Below are 23891 nucleotides of genomic sequence, written 5' to 3'. Positions count from 1 at the left end.
GAACGATGGATACCTGTCGTTGGTTGATTTGCGTATAGATTTTTATTTGTATAAGATGCATTATTAAATATGAATTATTTCCGAGGCACTGCCACTTATTTGTGTTTTTTTTTGGTAAAGCGTTATAGATAATAGACCTGTTGCTCTACCACCCAAAAATTTGTAACAAATAGTCAGATGCCGCACATTTAAATGTCACTAGGAAGAGAAAAGTGGAATAAGTAATAGCACTTTTAATTTCGATATTCCGAAATGGACATCTGAAGGTAGATACCTCGTAAAAGGCCGTGGCTCGCCACAGAACATGAAGCTGCAAGTCTTCATTGGGCCAATAAACAAAGAACTAAACAATAGCTGCCTGGAAGCGTGTAGTGTGGTCCGATTAGTCGCGATTTTGCTACTTTGCTAGTGAATGAAAGCGTCGAGTGCACCGGCAGCCAAATGCGGCTTTTAACCAGCAGTGTGTGGAGGCTGTATTTCAAAGCGTAGGTGGTTCTGTGATGTTGTTGGCTTTTTCTTCGTACCAGAACTTCGGTCCATTCATTCATATTGGCGAGAACAGACAGAAGCAGTGACGACGTCCTAGGCGCTGGCAGACAAGCAACCCACTCCACACTCTGCGTTTCTGGATGGCTTACTCTCAGGCGCAAGAGCAGCAGTGTAGCCTGCCTGTAGGCGCCTGATACTCTTTTTTCATGGGTCGTGTCTATACAGATACATTTTTAAAATCCTCAATAAAGGGTGACACGGAGGCTTTTCCGAAGCTGAGGAGTTTTAGAGGGATCATTTGCCGTTTTATTCAAGCATGTTTCAATGTCGCATCCATACCCCACCCACATGATCATGCCACAGGGAGACAGAGGAACGCTGAAAAAGCATAATCTTAGAAGTTAAAGTGTATTATACCGCTAACGGACTATTGATCTTAGTATTTAGTATGTGACATAAATTTCAATTTGAGACGTCCGCACAGTCCCGAGAAAAAGGGGTCTTAACACATGGATGGACAGACCGACAGTCAGATATCAAATGAAAAAAAAAAAAATAAAATAAAATAAAATAAATCAGTGTCATATAATTAGAAATTTACAGTTCTCGAATTTTTCCTTTGGTTTTAGTGCAGAACCTTACTTCTCGCAAAATTTCTTCACTCTAAACGAAAAGTACGTAATAGAATGTAATGAGTGAGTTTGCGAGTATTGAAATATGTGACTGCATTGAATTAGAAGATTCAATACTTTACACCGCCAAGGAATCATATGACACAAATTTCACCTTGATACGTCTACCCGTGCCTGCGAAAATCCGTTTTTAACAGTTGCATAGACAGACGGATAGATGGACGACAATGTGATCCTGTAAGTGTTCCGTTTTTACCGATTTAGATACAAAAACCTAAAAATAGAGACAAAAGGAGAAGTATTATGTGCCTACCGTGATGGGCCAGTTCTCCTGTGAAGTTAGCAAATTAGGAGAGAGAAATGAAGCTGTGAGAGCCGGTTGTGAGTCGCTCCCGGCTAGCTCACTCGGTAAGAACATTTCCCATGAAAGGTTACTCGTGCCAGTTCGGCATAAGATTTTAATCCACCAGAAAAGTTCTAAACACGAGACACAGCGCCGCAGAGTCGAAGAATCGTTTTCAATCAGATTATACATTTTAAAATTTCTCCCATCACGTATTTGGTCTGAAAGTTTCATATCGCTACCTTCGCCGTCCTTAAGTTGCCTCTAAGTACCTGAAACCAAAATCGCAAGTTGTGAACAAAAATTAGTTTACAACCTACTGAATATGTTTGCTGAAGTTCTTCACTAAACCGTGTGCTTGTTCCTAGGAAACGTACTGGGCGCATTATTCACATCGCCTTGAACGCTTGCAGTCTCTGTACGCTGAAAGCACCGAAGAGCTTGAGAACACAAACAAACACACACACACGCACGATCTCACAGACCTTCTTATCGCACGGCTCTGAAAGTAATAAAGAATTCCGCATAGTCGTCTTGTGACGCTCGAATCAGAAAGCCTTCAGGACTGAAAAGACTGCGGCCTGTTGCACAGGGCTCTCACCAACGCTTCAGAAAGGAACAAATAATTGAATAAAGGCCGGCCCGAAGTCAAAGATTTCGCGCGATGGCTGGAGCAAACGGGGCGCCAGTGAAAGGTCGAGATTGGCATTACACAGAGGCGCTTCGGCGAGGATGAATCGGCGCCTCTTCTGATCTGTCCTTCTGCAACGCATCTGGCGCGCCATCGACACGGCGAGGCGCACGTATCGGCGGCCAGCGGTGGCCCGCATAAATCTCCAAACACGCTCACCGGCCGCTGAAATTTCCCATTTGTGGCGACGGCGGTAACGTACACAACAGTCGCGCCCTCGAATTTCACATGCGCGCATAAATCAAGGATGCGCACGAGTGCGAAGCGCTTCTGGTTCTTCTCTGCGCCTCCAGTACACACTAGTACAAACAAACAGAACACGAGCCAACGCGTGATCGGCGGGCCGATAACATGTAACGTTACGCACCGTCTTCAAGCAATATTGTAAACAGAACTGACTGTCTCTCTCTCTCTAACAAACACACACACACACACACACACACACACACACACACACACACACACACACACACACACACACACACACGCTACACACACACACACACACACACACACACACACACACACAGAGAGAGAGAGAGAGAGAGAGAGAGAGAGAGAGAGAGAGAGAGAGAGTGTGTGTGTGTGTGTGTGTGTGTGTGTGTGCTATTAGTCATAACGCTTTTCAGCCCTTCACCGAAGTTTAATATACAGTTACACTATATTATTTAATAATCTTGCAAACTGTGCGAAGAAAACTCATCCTTTCGGTATTATGAAGCAGAAATCATGTCTTGAAACAAATTATCTGCCTCGCTATGCAGTGGTTCTCGGTTTGCATCTCGATTCCTCTACAGATGTGAGTTATATATGTGTACTTACTGTGCGTGTTCTCTACAGAAAACAGTAAAAATTATTTCACATGTACGTCAGAAAATGTAACAACAACGTCTGACGAGTCTGTTTAAACGATGCTCAATAAAAATTCACGAGACAATAATTTTAAGAACTGTCTTTTTTTCCCCCCTGTATATTTGTGGCCGGCTGCGTCGGAAGTTGAGGTCTCTTAGCTGCTGCATCTGGTAGTGTGCATAGCTAAAGGTCATCCCCATAAAAACCAACACGTGCACCGTTGACCGTCCCTACAACGTGGGAACGGACTCTTTTCATTTTCTCTTTTCTTCCTCTTATTGTTTATATAATGCAGCTTTTACTTATACTTATTAGACGTAAAATGTACATAAATGTGAAAGCGGAAATTATAATATTTGACTTTTAAGAGGAAAATTAAAAGATGACAGGATAGAGTAGAGAGGGCCGGCATGTTCCACCACCTACGGCATCCAGGGTTTGAGGCCTCGATATGGTTTCTAGAGCCAATTACTTCCAGACGCCTTTAACGTTCTTAATTTTTATAATGTAATCGTTATGTGGGCAATGACTGACGTCAAAAGATGAGGTTGAAGGAAAGGCAGGTGTTATTTTGCACAGTCTAAGAAATCTAATTTTCCAGTGCAGTCTTTCACAGTCGGTATTTACATCCAAGGTGACTTTCGGTACACGGGCGTTAATCTATTGCGAACAATGTTTCTGTGTCTAGCGTTTTGACTCCATAAGGTGAAGCCATCATCAGAGACTATAAAAACGCAGTTAGTATTTTCAAACTTAAGCTCCGAACGCCGAACTCGTATCTGTAGAGAACTGCGCAACAGTCGGGTCGTGACGTTGTCAGAAAGACGTCTTTGTCTTCATTTAGTTCTCGTCTGATTTCAGTCTCTCATCTTTTCTGTTTTATTATACGGGAATTAAACCATGGTCTAAGGTTTATTTCTATGCACTACGTTTCCGAACTGTTATTAAATATCTCGATATTATAATTTTATCTATTTCTAGTCATTCGATGAATGGATCTATAGAGAGGCTATAGAAATTAAAATCAACTTTAGCAGAAAAGACAGACAGAAATTAGGTAAGTGTTAAATGAAGGAAAAGACGTCGGCGTGGTAATGTCGCGAGCTGACAGTTGCGCGGTTATGTTCGAACAGCTGGGCCTTCTGCATCTTACAGGTTTGTGCTGATGTCTCCAGCAGCAGGAGACGAAACGTTGTGCACAGAAATATGCCTTAGACTACGGCCTAGTGCCCATATAATAAAAATCACTAAGACTGAAAATCATGCTTTGTCGTGTGTAGGCCTGTTAACAGTACTTGTAAGTTACTGGACTGTACTGATTTACATAACCTCTTGAGTTTTCTTTATAAGACACAGAATATTTCGAACATCCTTCGTATGCATCTTTACACATGCAAGAAAAGACAACGGATGAAATGTTGTTTCGCTTGCATTCTAATAATTAAAATGAAAAAAAGGCAGAATGGATGATTTATAAAGTTTAATGTCTCGTCGACGATAGGATCTTTGGAGTAAAGAGTATCAAATAGGATAGATTAAGAACGGAGAAGGAAATTAGCTAAAGACTGTTCAAATATATTCGCCTTAATTTGGATATGAAACCTATGGAAATTAAAAATCTGTTGGCTGAAAGGAGTTTTGTCCCTCACATCTCCCAAAAGTAAACCTTAACTATTTTTCTACTGTGGACGTGTATACATGGGCAGCTTAAGTTTTCCTACGGTGCTATGGACGCGTGTAAGCATCCTGAGCCGCCAACCTCTCTGTACTACGGACCGGTTCCTTCCATATCTCAGTGAATAAAAGATTTCGATTATGTATCGTTCTATCTATGTGCTTCTTTGCGTGATATCATTTGCAAAAACCTTTGATTCGATATCTTGAATTGTTCCTGAAATATCACCATTGTTCTTACCACATCATTCCCGATTCGCAATGACGAAAATGGGTGTATCGTGCACGAACGTCTTTCGGATATAAAATATCGTTCTGCTATCAATTGTAAATAAAATATGACATCTTATCTACACTATGAACACTGAAGCGCAGTAGAAACTCGTATAGTCATGCGTATTCAAATACAGAGATATGTAAACAGGCAGAATATGGCGTTGCGGTCGGCAATGCCTATATTAGCCGTGTCTGGCGCAGTTGTTAGATCAGTTACCGCTGCAACGGCAGGTTATCAAGATTCAAGCGTGTTTTAACATGGTGTTATAGTCGGCGTACGAGCGACGGGACACAGAATCTCCGAGGCAGCGATAAATCCTCGTATTTTTGGAGAGCCCTGCAGGATGCATGGTGTCAGTTCCCTCCCATACTCCCAGTCCGCAGATCGTGGTCGCGCGGTAGCGTTCTCGCTTCCCGCCCCCGGGTTCCCGGGTTCGATTCCCGGTAGGGTCAGGGATTTTCTCTGCCTAGTGATGACTGGGTGTTGTGTGATGTCCTTAGGTTAGTTAGGTTTAAGTAGTTATAAGTTCTAGGGGACGGATGACCATAGATGTTAAGTTCCATAGTGCACAGAGCCATTTTGAACTAATTTAGACATCAGTCGAGTCAATGTACCATCGCTTTGCGGCACTTCTGCGTGCCCATCCCGGGGCCCTACACGATGTTAGGCAGGTGTACCAGTTTCTTTGGCTCTTCAGTGTATATTGCCATGTGTGAGCTAAAATCAACCACACGCACAGTTTATACAATGCGTTTTTATCTCTTCATATTCTTTAAAATAGCGTGCAAAGTTTTACTTAATTCGATGCAGCGTAGTAACTATTGACGAATAAAGAAAAGAAATTAAGTCCCTTACCGAGCGAAGCGCCGGTTGGAGTGACCGAGCGGTTCTAGGCACTACAGTCTGGAACCGCGCGACCGCTACGGTCACAGATTCGAATCCTGCCTCGGGCATGGATGTGTGTGATGTCCTTAGGTTAGTTAGGTTTGAGTAGTTCTAAGTTCTAGGGGACTGATGACCTCCCATAGTGATCAGAGCCATTTGAACCGAGCGAAGCTATCAGACTGTAAGAAGTGCAAAAATCAATTTTTTTCAGGGGGAAGGTTTCTTAAAATGGGACTATTAATATTTCATATCGGCGGGAACGCCGCGTCTTTGCACAGTCGCCAGCATTTGGTGAACAATGCACCCACAACAAAGCAACCCTGACAACGGAATGGAGAGAGCACGTCTGCAGCAGCGAAAAAGAGTTCTGCTGAGCCACTACGCTCGGCAACTGTAATGCAAAAAGAAGCCTTGCGTCAAACGGCAAAAGAACAAATAAGGAAATAAGAACGAGTGGCAATAACAGATATGGAGGGAGTGAGGAAGAAAAAGAGGTCAGGCAAAACGACTGCACTGATAAACCTTCTACTAATTATAGCCCTTGAGTTGCACGCGACGATGAAGCTGCACCAAACCACGAAATGAAGAGGTTGGGCGAGGGTGGAGATGATCACCGCCGCCCAGAAGCTGAGGTGGACCCAGGTAACCGGGAGGACGAGTCTAGTAGCTGGCTGCAGATAATCCCCCCCCTCCTCCTTCCGAGGGCGCGACAGCTCTATGGAGTGGTCGGCGAGAGTTTAGGCCGACCGAGCTTCCTAATGCGCCGAGTCGCCCGGGTATAATTAACGGTGGACTCACACGGAAATCCTAAAATAGTGAAAATTATTCCAGCGCTGCTGGTGGTCACATTTCAAAAGCGAGGCGCGCCATGCCCGTGAAGTTGGCCTGCGCGTTCCCGTCCTCGCGCCCCCACACCTTTAACACACACTGTTCTACACTGGTGTGCTGCGGTGAACGGCAGAGGACACGTTCGTCGCTCCACGTCTTCTCTTCCGTGCAGAGAAACGTGTTCGAAGTGATCGGTGGCAGAGGTCCTACGAACGGCATCTACTGCGTCTGCTGCTTGAGCACCTGAATTCTGTACGTCCATTTGTTCAATGCTTGAGCGTCACGACGCAGCTTAAATGTGCACAACGTAATAGCAGCAAAATTAAAGTGGAAACATAACCATTGTACGACGTGTATAATTCTGTTGTCTATTGTCGAAACACAATTTATGAAAGACGTTTATATTTTATTAATAGGATTAAGTAGAAATAATTAATATTTGTCATGAAACTTCCTGGCAGATTAAAACTGTGTGCCGGACCGAGACTCGAACTCGGGACCTTTGCCTTTCGCGGGCAAGTGCTCTACCAACTGAGCTACCCAAGCACGACTCACGACTCACGCAGGAGAGCTTCTGTTAAGTTTGGAAGGTAGGAGGCGAGGTACTGGCAGAAGTAAAACTGTGAGGAGGGAGCGTGAGTCGTGCTTGGGTAGCTCAATTGGTAGAGCATTTGCCCGCGAAAGGCAAAGGTCCCGAGTTCGAGTCTCGGTCCGGCACACAGTTTTAATCTGCCAGTAAGTTTCATATCAGCGCACACTCCGCTGTAGAGTGAAAATCTCATTCTGAATATTTGTCATGTTGGAAATAATTGTGGTAGCAGGGAATGTCTGCACCAAAGTATTGTTGGCTGGAGAGACCGCACATTGATATAATTTTAAAAAGGGTGGGAGAGACAGCGTATGGATACATTTTAAGAAAATAGCGGGAAAGACCGCGCATTGATACAGTTTGTAGTGGTAGCAGGGATTGTCTACACCAGAAAGCATTGTTGGCGGGAGAGACCGCACTTCAGCGTTCGTAGGAAGTCAGTAGTAAGCCACCAGCTATGATTTACAAGAGATTATAAATGTATGTACAGAGACATCAGCTAACTATTATTATAAAAGGAACTAATATTATTGAATAATGTTTTTGAGAAACTCAAGACTACTGAAGTTATGTTTGCGCAATGCTAGTGCTAAGATTATTGTAAAAAGTAAGTCCCATTTGAACGTTAGTAAAATCATTGCATTCAGAATATAATTAATTTTTGCCACAGCAATATTGCATTAAAGATTATAATCCACCCCAAAAACCATCAACGTAGAGCTTGGCAAAATTTTATTGTTGTCAAGAAAAAATTTAACTATGAATTACGTAACTTCAGTCAAATTAATTAAAGAATAAGTCAGCTTTGCTATTAAAGAATAACGTCAGCTTTGGTAATAAATACAGCCACTTATTATGACAGCCCACCAGCAGCGAATATAGTATCGTAAAACAGAGTAAGTATATTCAAGTCGCAGTTCGATGTAGCAGTCAGATGGCGATCGAGTAACAGTAAAAAAAGGTAAGGAACAGTTTTGGGTTATTACAGGTAACGACCGATGGCCACGACGACGACACATTCTATGTTTCGTCGAAATAATCAGAAAATCACTTTTAATAAGAAGCACTTAAATTTGTATGCGAAGATTGAGAAAGAGAATTAATTTCAAAGGGAAGATTTCATTTGTCATTATTAAGCAAGAGATAGAATCCTAAGGGAAGGTTTCATAGGTTATTGTAAAAGGGAAGGTTGGGTGATAAAAGAGATATAGAGGAGACGGGAAGGTTTCACCATCTACGGAAAGATAGAAGATCTGAGTCTGCGTTTAACGTCCCGTCGATGACAAGGAAGGATGGCGAATGAAATCGACCGTTGTGTGTCCTCGCTCGGTCACCAACGGATTTATGTCTTCCTAACTTCGGCTTCGGGGCATTCTGCGCAGTAATGTAAGGTTAGTGTTGATTTCATCTGTGGAATAGTTCGGTTTATAGGATTCTTTAAAGAAATCGTGCCGTGCGGGTTATGTTCAAATAGGTAAGCTGGAGTAATGTACCGTTGTAGAATTCTGTGTTTTGCACCGTTTGTCACCAAAGGTAATTAAACAAAGGTTTGTGAACGTTTATAAGGATTCTGCACCCTCATTTTTAAGAGTTAAGATAAGGTCACCTGAATTAAATGCGGACACATCGTGAAGGGAGTCCAAAATCTGTGACCACAGATGAAAACGCTGACAAACCGCACACTTTGTTGTAAGGTTTTCATATGTTTTCTGCATTGCAGGCATTTAACCCTTACTGTATTGGCACAAAGATGCATGAGCGCGCTGCACGCGTTGTGAATGAGATCCTTGACTCTGTGTTTAACCCAACTTGTGGTGCACTTGGTCGCCAGTCAGTTGTATAGCGCTAGGGCATTCTTATTAGAGGCATAGGAGCTTTAGATAAGGAAATCCGATATTGGAGAATCTGGGAGGAACAGTCTGGAATATTTTATTACGGAGATGAAAACTTGTTCACTAAGATTAAAATTTTGTTTCACGACTCTGTTCACAAGCGTAATAGAGGACTAACTAACAGTCAGTGTTGATTGGCAGTTGAATACGACATCTTAAAAACACGTTACGTGAGGAGAAAGTTTTTGAAAAAGAATATTCAGTATTTCATGGAAAAAGGGCATAGAATGCTTACAGTGATAGTGACGATCGGTGATTAAAGCTGAATGAAGCAGCTGACGACAAGCGCTTATCAAGTAGATAGAGTTCAGTACATACGTTTTCAGTTATCTTGTCACGTAACTAATGTTGTAGCGTGTTGGAGAGCTCAGTTCGTGTTGCCTTGATGTGGTCCGTCGGACAGTTCAGTATTAATTTTCGAAACGCGTGATACCTTTCCTTTTCTACTTTTCGGTGGAATGGTATCACTTTTTAACGTATGATAGTGTTTCTGTCGGCCTAATCCAGTTACGAAATTATAAGTATTTAAATAATAGCTATTGGGTCTTGTGCGTTATTGGTAGTGCTCTTATTAGTAACTCTAAAATTAAATTCTTTGTGTAATTTTACTTAAAAATTGTCAAACGAATTAGCTAATCTGTTTTATGACGTCAGTTATTCAAGATTGAAATTATTACCCTGAAATTCGAGATATATTTACAACCAAGAAATTCAACCAAAAAGTGGCGATAAAATAAAGATCTGAAAACATCCATGTAAAACAACCGATAGTAATTGATTAAAAACTTTTCTGACAAAAGCTATAACCGAAGTGTGATGAAAGTCATTGTGTTTCGCAGATTAATTTTGCTGTTAATCGTTCAGATATAACTATTATCTTTGTCTTTGCATTACGTTTGTTAGACGTATGGTTTGTAAATCGGTTGCAGAGTGCTAGAACACAAGGCCAGAGGAAGTTGTAGTAAGAGATCGCGGAGAGCGATTATAATCTATAGATTGGTCACTGTAGGGTGCATATTATCTTTAACTTGGGTAAATGAAACGGAATTTATTATGGAAAAGGTGATTGAAGAATGCTAATTTTTGAAATACCTACCATCAGTGAATCATACGTAATACTGAGTAATAATTATAACAGAACTTAATGAAGATCTTTCTGAGTGACTACAAAAGTTGTAACTTTACTATGGAAGATTACCCTGTGGGGTGTTATAAATGATTGAGAATATAGGCAGAAGTTTTAGAGTTCTAACAACATTTATTTTTTAACAGAAAAGCAGACATAAATTATGCTAAACAAGTTATTGCCTGAATACCTAAACAACAAACAATTGGTGTAAGAGTATAATGGACAAGGATCCTGCTTTGCAGAAGTGAGCCAAAGACTCTGGCCCTAAAAATGTGGATAACGCAACCTGAATTGATCTGACGCTGAGCAGACTCTGAGTGATCAAATCTACAGAAGTTTCTTTATATAGATGCATCTGAGAGCAAGCGGCGATTGAGATCTGTACGCCCTGACAATGCCAGAGCGGCAGTAATTTACGCTATTTGCTTCGGGCGGCGATGTAACTTGCAGCTGGCGAGATGTGTGCGGCGGAAGCGAGACGTGAGGCAGCACCTGCGAATCGATTGCGGCCACGAAAGAAATGCAAATACTCACGGTCTAGCGATCAGGCATACGGACGAAATTTACTATCTACCAGAGCCCTGAAATCACAGCAGATTTCCGTGTCTGACACACCCGTTCGCTGGTCGTACCAAGGAGCAGTTTGGCTCACTTATATGACAAGTGCACAAGGATACCAAACGTCAAAAATGAATAAGTGTGCCCTTGGCAAACAAGTAGTCTGAGACGTTTGAAGTCACACTGTCGGTACAGTATGAACTTCACCACAGTCTAAATTACTCACAAGTGAAGTCAGTCTTAGGACAGGTACCAAGCACCAACCACACATGCCAGAGCATCGACCAGAAGTCCACTTACCAGACCAAAGTCCAGCACCCAAGTGCCTCGCACCTCTCAGAAAAAAAAAAATCCGTTTTCCCGCAAATTGCACGAACTTCACCACCTTCACCCTGTCTTGAGCCCTCCCACATGACAGTGCAAACTCATGTCGAACCAGGGCAAGAGCTAAGAAAGATGAATTTCTGAAAAAAAGAAACTCCCAACTACTGACTTTTTTTAGTTTTCGCAGAGGAGGAAGATGATTTTCTCCAAAGTTGTGTCACTTCCCATGCCAACAATCGAACAGATACAATCTTAAAGATCTTTATCTAAATCGCCTGTGCCTTGGAGCTTGTTAGTACTAGCTATGAGTTGTAATAAAGAGTCTATTTCCAAACGTTTCTCTGGCGCTGGAGTTTCTTATACAACTGAGGCTGTCGATGGAAGTGATTCACAGGCCTATTTGCAGTATCATCGAACACAAAAACTTGTGAATTTTTACTACATATGGCTCTGCACACAATGCCCCGTTTACAACTCCACTGTGTGGGTGCGTTCCTACAGTCTGTCGCCCCCAGCCCAGCCTTCTGCTAGTGCCACTGCAGGTAGCTTGGCATTGTTCTGCTGGAGACCTGTCTTGAGGAGGAGCTGCCCTGTCTGCCCTGTATGGCTGTGGACCTGTCCGGTAAAATTTACTGAGGGTAAAATTTACTGAGGGATGAGCTCGCCACTAATTGTTTTCAACTTCAGACATGCTGTTTCTAAGAGCTAAGAAGCATAAAAGTACCTCATGCTTTTGGGCCCTACCAGGCTCCATCAACGTCTGCTCAGGCTATTAACTTTCTAGAGTCTCGCTCAAGATGCATCAGGTTGTAACAAAATTTTTAATAATATCCTGTAGATGAAAAATAGATGAGTAAGTAACTTAACAAAATCTTTAATAATTTTCCATATACGACAAAGAGGTGAGAGAGTAACTAGTTCTCTCTCAACTATCACTGTCATTAACTGTATTATTCTCATTTTCATGCTACAAATATGTTACAGTTTTCCATAAATCTCCAGTTTTGATTGCTGAGTCGTTATCTGCAAAACTGAGAAGTTACACAGTCCGCCATTTCACTATTTACGGTTGCCTACAGGGAACTGTAACGTTGCCACACACATCTCGCTGTTAGTTATGATCTAAGATGTCATCGGCATATCATTGTCATATAAATAGAAGTGTTTCTTTTATTCTTTTGGGTTACTAGTAGTGTTGGCAGACGTCCCAATCTTTAGTGGTGCCTTCAGCCGTCCGTCGTTAAGGCTTAAGCGCGAAGCCAAATGCTCAGACATCGCCGTTCTGCTCACAATTCGAAATAAAATGCGTATTCAGTTCAAGAATATACTCGATAGTTTCAAAATGAGTTTCTCAATGCGTCGACGGTAGTAATCGATAATGCTAGAACAAGGTAAGTCAGGAGTTCGCGATCAGCCGATGAACTAAAGAGATGCCTCGGCGTGAGCCCGAATTGCACTTTTCAGCTGAGGGGCTTCCAGTGTTGCGTGATACTGTCATGTTAGTGGGTCCAGTATTATAGTATTCATGGGGTGTCCATGGAACCTGTGACAGCAATCGAAGACACCACGACATCTGTGGGCTAGGTGAACAATATTCCGAACTGCACACATCCCATCACCATTGATGTCTTCTTGGACCGTGACATAATATTCCTTCAGCATAACTGTTGGTGTCACAAGACCGGAATTGGGGTATAGTGCTTTGAGAAACATGAAAGTGAAACGACTTTCAAGTGTTGGCCACCAGCCCGGCCTGATTTGAACCAGGTGGGACACATCTGGTAGGTTATCGCAGAGTTAGCTTCGCGTCCACAAGCCACCGTCCCGTAATTTACTGGGTTCACGTGAAATGTGCGTAGGCGTCTGGTACAGCATACCTCCGGACACGACTAAGTACTTGTGCAATCAATGCCACACTGAAGCGCTGATGTGTTGCGTTTGAAACTAGGGTCTAACACGCTCTTAAGCAGGTAGTTTTAATGTTTGGCTCATCAGTGAAAGGCTTGATTAGTTTTTATTTCTAAGACAAGAAGAATATGCTTCTTTGCAAATGTGCATTCCTGTATGTTCCACTCATCTGAAGTTAAAGAAAATTTATAAACTAGCTGAAGCAGTCTTTAATCCTGCAGGCAGGATTTCCTTCAACTTCTAATGAAATTTGTGGTCGCATAACGGTTTTGAGCGCAAAGAAGAAATTCAGACAGTCGTATACACGTATTTCGTTTGCTGCTAAGAATCGTTCTTCAGGAACAAATCTCATGGTCAGAAAACAAAAATACTAGCATTCTGAGCTGGAAAACGGAGAATTTCTCAACTTTCCCCCACCGAGCGACGTGGCGCAGTGGTTAACAAACTGGACTCGCATTCGGGAGGACGACGTTTTAACCCCGCGTCCGGCCATCCTGATCTAGGTTTTCCGTGATTTCCCTATATCGCTTCTGGCAAATTCCGGTATGGTTCCTTTGACAGGTCACGGCCGACTTCCTTTCCCATCCTTCCGTAATCCGATGAGACCGATGACCTCGGCGTTTGGTCTCTTCCCCAAAATCAACGCAACCCAATATATCAACTGTCCCTCGTACGATGCAGGATTTTACAAATGAATGACTGTAATAGGTATTTATTAACTGTTATCATGAATTTTTATCTATGTATTTATCTGTTAGGATCGGGCGAAAATAGTGCTTTCAGATTTTTTTCTCTTCTAATTAATAACTATTAAACTTAAAAAGGACCTAATATGTAGTCAAAACTTTCAGGCGTTATAATTTATTTCGCCCGTTTCAACAGTATACACAATTATGTAAGGTAACAATTACTGTTTTTAGTTCTCAGATGTTGGCGAAAATATTTTAGCTCCGGCAGTGCCAGAGCAACGAGCACGACGAGCTTTCATTGTTGGTTCCAATAGCGAGTGGTACGAAACGTTAGGTCCGGGCCGTATCGTGTGTGGGGCGAATTTAGCTCAATCCCAGCCGCGGTTTGTGCTCACATGTGTGGTACTGCAATTTCATACAGAAGCAACGAAGTTTCTAGAGGGGTGCACTGTGCGAAGAGTGCTTAAAGTTTCCTTCAAGTGCTGAAGTACTGTACAAAAATGATTGTTTCCCTATCTCATGAAAATACACATCTGGATATCTGGTGCAATCGCAGGTCTGTTGCCCTGATGTCGATAAGCCAACGGAATTCACCTTGGATATTCCATATTCCGTATTCAATACCCACTCTACAGTCTCTCGAAATGTTCTTTAGCCTTTACAATCGGGATTTCTTACACACATTTCAGGAAATGTATTACCACAATTCGTTGTCTAACTCACACGTTGATGCTGACCATAGTTTTGAAATACAGAATGCTGCCATTTCTTAACAGGACAGGCTTAATTTCTAAAATGTGCAAAAGGCAGTCAGTGGGCAGACCAAATTTGTCACGTTCTTAAAATATTTCAAGAGAGTGAAAGAGGAGACATCTGTTTTTGAACATTTTTTTTATGACGGCATAGAGTGTTTTGTATTTTATGAAATTTCTCAGGTTGTGTGACACCACTTAAGATGATTACTCTGTCGTGGGACGAGTTCCTACCTGCATAGTTCACCGTTGCAACTCAAAGGAACAAACCATGAAAGTATTTGCATGTTATAATCGGAGTAGTGCAATACAGCAACATACTGTAAAATACTACGAGGAATCTTGTACAAAATGAAACGGCTTATAACATATCGTTGAACTGAGGGTACTTTCGTCCAAGGCACATTGGGGCCACTGCCTTCTGGTCGGTCTGCGATAAACTACGGCTCTGGTTTACCTTTGATGTTCCTGGAAGGGACGCATACCAGCGCTCTGTATGTGCAGAATGTTGTTAGGACCATTCTTCTGCCGTTCTTGCAACAGGAAGCTTATGTGTTATTCGAACCGGAATAACACTTCCTGTGAAAGTCAACGGGTTCTGCAAGACGTCCAGCAACTTCCTTTGCCAGCACAATCGCCGGAATTTTCTTCAGCCGAGCAAGAGTGGGATATGATGGGACGAGAACGGACTGTGCGACTCGTCAGCTAAGAACTCTTACAGAACTACGTGAACAGATCGAGCAGGCGTGGAGTATTACATATCAGAGCACAGTGTTCGCCATCTGTACGATCGACTGGGTACCAGCATGCATTGCTGCCTGTGTAGGCTACACCACCACGTATTAATGTGGATGTTCCTGTATGGATCGATACCTGGCACCTCAGAACCGCTTGTGCTCTTGATCTGTAAATGTAATCATTTCATGTACTTCATATGAACTGCTGCAACGATAAAGCTTTAGTGAATCGGAAACCTCTAAAATGGTGTACCAATTTTTTTTCTGTGAGTGTGCATGATCCCTTGGTCCTAAACTGAAAACGCTTTTACAGTAACAGGAGCAAGATAAATTATTAAAGATGTACATCATTGGATATGTGTATAAAAAGGGCTTCACGCAGTGAAGTATGGTTCTTCACCATCACTTCTGCTACTGAACTAAATTTTAGAGATGAAAAACATTTCTGCCTAATTATATAATGTGCTAGTCAACATGAAGCATGGTTTGAACAGCACAATACTGTATGCGGTTTGCCCTTGCCTCCCTCTCATCCGATCACTGGCTTACTGTGGCAGCTACAGGTTCAAATGGTTCAAATGGCTCTGAGCATTGTTGTCAGTATTGTTATTTAATTTAAATATCTTAAAGTCAGATAACTGTATAATCATGATGAAAACCCAGGAGAGGAATGGGGAGATTTGTGTTTTTTGACTCTAATGCTACAAACAATGGAAACAAAGCTTCTACTACGTTATGTCAGGGAAAAAATAAAAACAATATGGCCTATAGTGGAAGAGGAGACTGGTAGAACCAGAAAGGAACTGGAGCAAATAGCATTAAACGTAGATGACACATTAGTAACCGATGGACATAGTGTGGCAAATCTATTTAACAAGTACTTTGTATCTGTTACTGATAGAATGGGATTGTCAGGATCAGTAAATAATGCCCTTGAATATCTGAAACTAGCCTTTACAAATAGCTTCAGCTACATGAATATGTAACTCACTCCACCAAAAGAAATAACTTCCATAGTAAAATCTTTGAAAACAAAGCATTCTAGTGGTTACGATGAAATATCAACAAAGTTAATTAAGGCATGTTCTTGTGAGTTTAGTACAATTCTTAGTTTTCTTAGTTACTTATGTAACCAGTCAATTATAACTGGGACATTTCCTGACTGGCTAAAATATGCAGATGTTAAGCCTCTATTCAAGAAAGGGGATAAAGAGATACCATCAAATTACAGACCGATTTCACTTTTGCCAGCATTCTCAAAAATTTTAGAAAAAGTAATGTACAGGCAGCTTCTCAACCATCTGACCACAAATAACATATTATCAAGAACACAGTTTGGATTTCTGAAGGGTTCTGATATCGACAAGTCTATTTACACCTACAGTGAAAATGTACTTAATTCATTAAATAAGAAATTACAAGCAGCAGGTATTTTCTGTGATTTTTCAAAGGCATTTGATTGTGTGAACCACAACATCCTTTTAAACAAATGAGAATTCTATGGTGTCGCTGGCAGTACTGCAAAATGGTTCAAGTCATACCTCGCTAACAGGAAACAAAGGGTGTCAGTACAAGGGACTAGTGAATTAAGTCATCAGTCATCATCAGAATGGGAAGAAATTACATGTGGTGTCCCACAAGGATCCATCTTAGGGCCTGATCTCTCACCAGTTACACTGCCAGAAGCAGAGTTCGTTTTGTTTGCAGATGACACAAGTATTGCAATAAATAGTATGTCGAGTGTAGTTCTAGAAAGATCTACTAATGATATTTTCATGGATATTAATAAACGGTTTAAAGCCAACTCATTGACATTAATCTTTGAAAAGACTCACTACATGCAATTCAGAACCTGTAAGAGGTTTCCACCCAGCATATGCATAAAGTATGAAGAAGAGCAGATAGAAGAGGTTGACAGTCTTAAATTCCTGGGATTACAACTTGATAATGAATTCAGTTGGGAGGAGCACTCCACAGAACTGCAGAAACGCCTTAACAAATCTGCATTTGCAATTCGAGTGTTAGCAGACATAGGCGACATAAAAATGAAAAAGCTTGCATACTTTGCCTACTTTCATTCCATAATGTCAGATGGTATAATACACTCCTGGAAATGGAAAAAAGAACACATTGACACCGGTGTGTCAGACCCACCATACTTGCTCCGGACACTGCGAGAGGGCTGTACAAGCAATGATCACACCCACGTCACAGCGAACACGCCAGGAACCGCGGTGTTGGCCGTCGAATGGCGCTAGCTGCGCAGCATTTGTGCACCGCCGCCGTCAGTGTTAGGCAGTTTGCCGTGGCATACGGAGCTCCATCGCAGTCTTTAACACTGGTTTCATGCCGCGACAGCGTCGACGTGAACCGTATGTGCAGTTGACGGACTTTGAGCGAGGGCGTATAGTGGGCATGCGGGAGGCCGGGTGGACGTACAGCCGAATTGCTCAACACGTGGGGCGTGAGGTCTCCATAGTACATCGATGTTGTCGCCAGTGGTCTGCGGAAGGTGCACGTGCCCGTCGACCTGGGACCGGGCCGCAGCGACGCACGGATGCACGCCAAGACCGTAGGATCCTACGCAGTGCCGTAGGGGACCGCACCGCCACTTCCCAGCAAATTAGGGACACTGTTGCTCCTGGGGAATCGGCGAGGACCATTCGCAACCGTCTCCATGAACCTGGGCTACGGTCCCGCACACCGTTAGGCCGTCTTCCGCTCACGCCCCAACATCGTGCAGCCCGCCTCCAGTGGTGTCGCGACAGGCGTGAATGGAGGGACGAATGGAGACGTGTCGTCTTCAGCGATGAGAGTCGCTTCTGCCTTGGTTCCAATGATGGTCGTATGCGTGTTTGGCGCCGTGCAGGTGAGCGCCACAATCAGGACTGCATACGACCGAGGCACACAGGGCCAACACTCGGCATCATGGTGTGGGGAGCGATCTCCTACACTGGCCGTACACCTCTGGTGATCGTCGAGGGGACACTGAATAGTGCACGGTACATCCAAACCGTCATCGAACCCATCGTTCTACCATTCCTAGACCTGTCCCAACAGGACAATGCACGTCCGCATGTATCCCGTGCCACCCAACGTGCTCTAGAAGGTGTAAGTCAACTACCCTGGCCAGCAAGATCTCCGGATCTGTCCCCCATTGAGCATGTTTGGGACTGGATGAAGCGTCGTCTCACGCGGTCTGCACGTCCAGCACGAACGCTGGTCCAACTGAGGCGCCAGGTGGAAATGGCATGGCAAGCCGTTCCACAGGACTACATCCAGCATCTCTACGATCGTCGCCATGGGAGAATAGCAGCCTGCATTGCTGCGAAAGGTGGATATACACTGTACTAGTGCCGACATTGTGCATGCTCTGTTGCCTGTGTCTATGTCCCTGTGGTTCTGTCAGTGTGATCATGTGATGTATCTGACCCCAGGAATGTGTCAATAAAGTTTCCCCTTCCTGGGACAATGAATTCACGGTGTTCTTATTTCAATTTCCAGGAGTGTATTTTGGGGTAACTCTTCAAGTCAAAGAAACGTTTTCAGAGTCCAAAAGCGGGTAATATGTATTATTTGTGGAGTAAATTCACGGACGTCATGTAGAAACCTCTTCAAAGAACTGGGTATACTAACCACTGCCTCTCAGTATACTTACTCCTTAATGAAATTTGTCCTAAATAGTATATCTCTTTTTCCAACAAACAGCTCAGTTCATACATACAATACCAGGAACAAAAATTATCTGCACGAAGACTTAAAAGCACTTACTTTAGTTCAAAAAGGGGTCCACTACTCAGGAACACTCATCTTCAGTAATTTGCCAGCAAACATAAAAAATTTAGTTACAAATAAAGATCAATTTAAAAGGAGCCTGAAAGACTTACTAGTGACCAACCCCTTCTACTCCATTGACAAATTTTTTAATAGAGACAAATGATGTATTGTATATATTCATACTATTAGTATTGTTATTCCAGCTTTAAAAAAAAAAAAAGTTGTCATGTTCCACATCCACGAGGATCACCTCAGCATGGATCTATGGAACGAAAAACTAATCTAATCATAATGGCTCTGAGCACTATGGGACTTAACTTCTGAGGTCATCAGTCCCCTAGAACTTAGAACTACTTAAACCTAACTAACCTAAGGACATCTCACACATTCATGCCCGAGGCAGGATTCGAACCTGCGACTATAGCGGGCGTGCGGTTCCCGACTGTAGCGCCTAGAACCGCTCGGACACTCCGGCCGGCGCAGCTACAGGGTTACGTGTGGTAGAGTAAGTTTCTTCCATATTCACTAAGTTTTCCCAGAGGTTAAAGTCATGTTAATTGCAGTGAATTTGTAGAGCACAGCCACAAACAGCACTCTGGAGATGACGTTCGTAACGGGGGGGGGGGGGGGGGGGGTAATGTGTCTTAACTGCCTTGAGTAGGACCTGGCTCGATCGCTGTAAGGGATATTTCCTTAGTGGGAAGAGGGAAGTGGGTGCGCCGGCAGAAGAGCTTCTGTAAAGTTTGGAAGGTAGGAGACGGATACTGGCAGAAGTAAAGCTGTGAGTACCGGACGTGAGTCGTGCTTCGGTAGCTCAGTTGGTAGAGCACTTGCCCGCGAAAGGCAAAGGTCCCGAGTTCGAGTCTCGGTCGGGCACACAGTTTTAATCTGCCAGGAAGTTTCATATCAGCGCACACTCCGCTGCAGAGTGAAAATCTCATTCTGGAAACATCCCCCAGGCTGTGGCTAAGCCATGTCTCCGCAATATCCTTTCTTTCAGGAGTGCTAGTTCTGCAAGTTTCGCAGAAGAGCTTCTGTAAAGTTTGGAAGGTAGGAGACGGATACTGGCAGAAGTAAAGCTGTGAGTACCGGACGTGAGTCGTGCTTCGGTAGCTCAGTTGGTAGAGCACTTGCCCGCGAAAGGCAAAGGTCCCGAGTTCGAGTCTCGGTCGGGCACACAGTTTTAATCTGCCAGGAAGTTTCAATAGAGGAAGTGCTTGAAGGGGAAGTAGGAGCAAGCATCGGAAAACTAACAGTGTCTGTGAGAGAGGTGTGGTGAACATATACCTCTCCAAACCGCCCCAGTGACGGCTTTGGTAGAGGAAGACACGGTGGCCAGTCTGTAGCGCATGGTATTCAGAGTCAGACTGCGGAGTAAGTTTAACGTTGTCAGAGGTTAATGATGGGTTGTCAAGTGCGAACTGATATGATGACACTGTAAATGCCATATCGAAAGCCGCCTGTAAAGTAAATGAAAGAATCATCTGAACACCAAATCAGACCAACGAGAGCTAACTGTACTGTGTACTCTCAGAAAGGCACATGCAAGCTTACGCTCTGGTCCACGTGCCGAGAGATAACAACATACCTCGATAGTGTAATTGTCAACGGTTCTTGCTGTATATAATGCATTTTCTACGGTGCAGCTAAGGACTTCGTTGCTAGCCACGCCAACGAATCAGTAACGCGGAAAGGGTACAGGGGGAGATGTTTTTGACACCATATTAGTTCTAATTTTCCCTCATCCCACTTTTAACTTTAGAACTCGTAGAACGAGGGAATATGAGAAGTATGGTCTGTAAGAGTCATAACCCTTTCTAATATCCTCTTCCTGCACACACCACTACACATGATGGTGATGAAGCCTCACAAGAAAGCAGGTACTGTAGAAAGTTCCACATAGATGTGTTGAACTACGTGTCAGTTAAAGTTTATCCCGCACATATTCCGCCGGGAGCGCTCCTACTTTGCATAACTACAGTACGGCCCCAGTAATCGCACAAAACACAATACATACGATATTGCAGTGCCTGTGTTGTTCGGACGTACACTGCAGTACTGCTTTGGATATGCATGCATGCGTTTGACTGTGACTGTGTATGTGTGTCTGTGTGTCACGGGTCTCTTTGAAGACTTGAGTACGTCAAAGGTTGTGGCCGTCGAAAGTGCCATTAGACGCTGGGGTCTAGCGACGAGCGCTTCTTCGCGCGGCCAGCAAAGCCACAATTCTGGAGGGAAGTGGGAGCCGCCGCCGGCCGCTGGATTAAATAATGGATGCGACTCGGGGGTGCTGTGCCCCAGATTAGGGGGTGGAGGTGGGTGGGGGGGGTGCGCAGTTGTCTACAGCTTCCGGAGCTCCGCTAACACCCAGCTCGCTCAGCTCCTACGGCCGAGCTGCCAGCAAAGATACACGAGCTGTGTAATTATTTTTCTATCGCCGCTGGCCGGCGATACGGCCTTCGTGGAACCGGAGGCTTATCTCTGAAGCGTAATTTAGTGTCCTCCTAGCACAGACTTTTGCATAACATTGAGCTGAACGCCCCTTCTTTCTGTCTCGTGCAACTAAAAGTGCACATTATGCTAAAGGTGTGATTCAAACAGAGGTTGACTATACCTGACACGACTTAACACTTTCTACTAACGTCATCATTATTTCACCTTTTAGTACAACTTCCTCTGTCTATCCTACGTGAAGATATACATTGTGGTATACTGGATGCGAGTCATCGAAACATACCAAAATCTTAAGAAAGTGCTTGGAACTTAAGATAGGTGTTGGCTAAGCGGACTGACTTAACTCTTTTTGTTGGTTTTTTTTTTCAACTTTTCTGCAGTGAATTTCATTCGAAGCCCTTTCAGTTTTACAATTTTCGGGAGTTCTATCCTGAGAAATTGCAACTTCATTAGTTGCTTCACACTGTTGGAGCGGTCATGTTGACGCAATGGCGAAGACACTGGGCTAATATGTGCAACGAAAAGGTTCAGATTTCTTTCTGTACACTAAACTTGTGGTTCCCGTAATCACTTGAGATGAATGCAGAGATGGTCAATAGTGTAACTTCGCTAAACTAACAAGCTTCGAAATGGGGAACAATACATTGTTCAGTTGACTAATTCAAGATAAACAATCTATTGATAAACAACTGGAGTGATACAGCGAATACAAGGGAGGCCATAAATAAAGTCTGGTTTCGCTTGATGTAGTACGTTGTGGCGCAGGACAGTAAAAACAGCAAATACGATACAATAAAGACATTTCCTAGGAATACAGGCAACTGGCTGGAGGAAGAGGCGGGGATAGGGGCGGTGGGTTGAGTTAAAGAACATCACCGTGACGCTGGCGATAATTACGTCAGAAATGCTGTACACAAACCAGGTCCCAGCACTTCTGTCACACTTACTCTGGAGGACATAGTAACAACCTATTGCTGAGAAACTGTGGTGTTGGCAAATTAGTCTGGACGTGATGGACTCGCGTCAGCCTCTCAGTCAGGAAGTACAGAAGGTAGTGTACAGTATGCGCTGTAGTACTTCTATTCGGTTACCAATGTGCAGCGTTACACAGTGTGTTTTTTGAACGTGGCCCTAGCCGATTCCATTTCGTACATATGGGTAACTGAGTGAGTACTCGTTCCCACCTTACTAATACCGAGCCAGGTGGCATAGTGTTTCAGAAACTGTTGTTCGATTTATCTATCATTTAAGTTGAGTGACAGGATAACTCCTTGAAGGCCACACCACTTCATCATCCACCTTCCCCCCCCCCCCCCTCCTCCCCCCCCAAAATCCCTGTCCAAATCGGAACGTTGAACTTACTTCCACTTAAATGTACACCTGCTTAGCTTGCCTTCGCCACACAGAATTGTTAGTTTCTAGTGAACAGCTTCACCTTGCCGTGCGAAGAAACTTTGTTGAATCGTGCAAAGAAAGCCACACTGGTACCCTTCCTGTAAGATAATTTACGGGATCCAAATGGTTCAAATGTCTTTGAGCACTATGGGGCTCAACATCTGTGGTAATCAGTCCCCTAGAACTTAGAACGACTTAAACCTAACTAAACTAAGGACATCACACAACACCCAGTCATCAACAAATAATTACACAAGCTTTTAAACTCACTCACCAGTTTCTCCACTTGCATTGAATTACGTTCCTTTAGATTTAACATTCCACTGTTCGCTGAAAATGTTTGGGTGCATTTTGCAGTTTTTTCGCCAGCCACGGTGGTCTTGCGGTTAAGGCGCTCAGTCCGGAACCGCGTGACTGCTACGGTCGCAGGTTCGAATCCTGCCTCGGGCATGGATGTGTGTGATGTCCTTAGGTTAGTTAGGTTTACGTATTTGTAAGTTCTAGGGGACTGATGACCACAGATGTTAAGTCCCATAGTGCTCAGAGCCATTTGAACCATTTTTTTTGCAGTTTTTTCCTACTCTGCACTGAATGTGAAAACATATTAGAAACGAGGCCTCCTCTTTAACACACTAGGGTATAATTAATTTCACCAGTCAGAGCACTTTCTAAATAGAATTATTAATTTTGGTTACAACTAATTATTTGAATATGGTTCTAGTACTTCTCTAGTTTCTAGTAAAAAGAACTACACATCTGTACGTATAGATGGGACATGTATGAAAAAGTTACTACAATACTGTGATGTTATAAACTGTTGTAAAACGTCAGTATGGAAGTAACTGACACATCGTGTGACACTACCAAATAACAAATCTCGACGAAACTTGGATGATGATGATGATGATGATGATGATGATAATGTTTGGTATGTGGGGCGCTAAACTGGACGGTTAACAGCGCCCGTACAAATTCCCAACCTTTGCTCAGTCCAATATCGCCACTGTCATGAATGA

Source organism: Schistocerca gregaria, chromosome 5 (assembly GCF_023897955.1).
Source record: "Schistocerca gregaria isolate iqSchGreg1 chromosome 5, iqSchGreg1.2, whole genome shotgun sequence".
In the NCBI taxonomy this organism is placed as follows: Eukaryota; Metazoa; Arthropoda; class Insecta; order Orthoptera; family Acrididae; genus Schistocerca; species Schistocerca gregaria.
Note: the sequence above shows the minus strand (reverse complement) of the source record.